Below are 2,493 nucleotides of genomic sequence, written 5' to 3'. Positions count from 1 at the left end.
AGATTTTCAACTTAAAGGGCCAGCAAACATCTTCAACAAAATTATAGGAGAAAACTTCCCAAACCTAAAGAAAGAGATGCCCATGAACATACAAGAAGNCTACAGAACTCCAAATAGACTGGACCAAAAAAGAAATTCCTCCAGACACATAATAATCAGAACAACAAATCACTAAATAAAGACAGAATAGTAAAAGCAGTAAGGGGAAAAGGTCAAGTAAAATATAAAGGCAGGCCTATTAGAATTATACCAGACTTCTCACCAGAGACTATGAAAGCCAGAAATCCTGGACAGATGTTATGCAGACCCAAAGAAAACACAAAAGCCAGCCCAGGCTACTATACCCAGCAAAACTCTCAATTACCATAGAGGGAGAAAATAAAGAATTCCATGATAAAACCAAATTCACACAATATCTTTCCACTAATTCAAACCTTCAAAGAATAATAAAGGGAAAACAACAACACAATGACGGAAACTATACCCTAGAAAAAGCAAGAAAGTAATCCTTCAACAAACCTAAAAGAAGACAACTGCAAAAACAGAATCCCAATTTTAACAACAAAAATAACAGGAAGCAACAATTACTTCTCGTTATTTTCTCTTAACATCAAGGACTCAATTCCCCAATAAAAAGACATAGACTAATAGACTGATTACAAAAACAGGACCCAACATGTTGCTGCTTAAAGGAAACCCATCTCAGGGGAAAAGGCAGACACTACCTCAGAGTGAAAGGCTGGAAAACAATTTTCCAAGCAAATGGTCCAAAGAAAGAAGCTGGAGTAACCATTCTAAGATTGAATAAAATTGACTTTCAACCCAAAGTTATAAAAAAAGACAAGAAGGGGCACTTCATACTCATCAAAGGTAAAATCTACTAAGATGGACTCTCAATTCTGAATATCTATGCTCCAAATACAAGGGCAGCCACAATCATTAAAGAAACTTTAGTAAAGCTCAAAGCACACATTGCCCCTCACACAATAATAGTGTGAGATTTTACCATCCCACTCTCACCAATGGACATATCCTTGAAACAGAAACTACACAGAGACACATAGACACTAACAGAAGTTATGAAACAAATGGATATAATAGATATCTACAGAACATTTTATCCTAAAACAAAAGGATATACCTTTTTCTCAGCGACACATGGTACCACCTCCAAAATGACCATATAAGTGGTCACAAAACAGACCTCCACCGATACAAAAATATTGAAATTATCCCATGCATCCTATCTGATCACCATGGACTAAGGCTGATCTTCAATATCAACATAAATAATAGAAAGCCAACATTCAGGTGGAAACAACAACACTTTACTCAGTGATTTCTTGGTCAAGGATGAAATAAAGAAAGAAATTAAAGACTTTTTAGAATTTAATGAAAATGAAGCCACACCATACCCAAAATTATGGGACACAATGAAGGCAGTCCTAAGAGGAAAACCCATAGCCCCGAGTGCCTCCAAAAAAGAAACTAGAAAAACCATACACTAGCAGCCTGACAGCACATCTAGAAGCTCTAGAACAAAAGGAAGCAAATTCACCAAAGAGGAGTAGAAGTCAGGAAATAATCAAACTCAGAGCTGAAATCAACCAAGTGGAAACAAAAACAACTATTCAAAGAATCAACCAAACGAGGAGCTGGTTCTTTGAGAAAATCAACAAGATAGATAAACCCTCAGCCAGACTAACTAGAGGGCATAGGGACAGTATCCTAATTAACAAAATCAAAAATGAAAATGGTTTCATAACAACAGAACCTAAGGAAATCCAAAACATCATCAGATCCTACTACAAAAGGCTATACTCAATGAAACTAGCAAACCTGGATGAAATGGACAACTTCGTAGACAGATACCAGGTACAAAACTTAAACAAGGATCAGATTAATGATCTAAACAATCCCATTTCCCCTAAATAATATAAGCAATTATCAATAGTCTCCCAACCAAAAAAATCCCAGGACCAGATGGGGTTAGTGCAGAGTTCTATCAGACCTTCAAAGAAGACCTAATTCCAACTCTCCTCAAACTATTCCACAAAATAGAAACAGAAGGTACCCTACCCAATTCATTCTATGAAGCCAATATTACTCTGATACCTAAACCACACAAAGATCCAACAAAGAAAGAGAACTTCAGACCAATTTTCCTTATGAAAATCAATGCAAAAATACTCAATAAAATCCTCGCAAAGCAAATCCAACAACTGTCCCGTCCAGCAAGACACAGTTATTCGTGGGTGTGAGGGGGACTGCAAACCTGAAGAGAAATGAGCGAGAAAGAGAAGGGAGACCAAGTAAAGAGTTGTCAAGGTCTCAGTTTATTAGGCTGAAATGCCAGGTTATAAGCACAGAGCAAGGGTTTCCCCTTTCTTGAGGAGAAATTAACAAAGAACAAAGAAATGGGCATCTGGGGACATGAAGGCAGAATTCAGGCTGCAGGCAGGAGGCACTCTGTGTCTTATCTCTGGAATGTAG

The sequence above is a fragment of the Mus caroli genome, chromosome 2, assembly GCF_900094665.2.
Source record: "Mus caroli chromosome 2, CAROLI_EIJ_v1.1, whole genome shotgun sequence".
Classification (NCBI taxonomy): domain Eukaryota; kingdom Metazoa; phylum Chordata; class Mammalia; order Rodentia; family Muridae; genus Mus; species Mus caroli.
The sequence above is the reverse complement of the archived record's forward strand: the minus strand, read 5'-3'. Positions refer to the sequence as shown.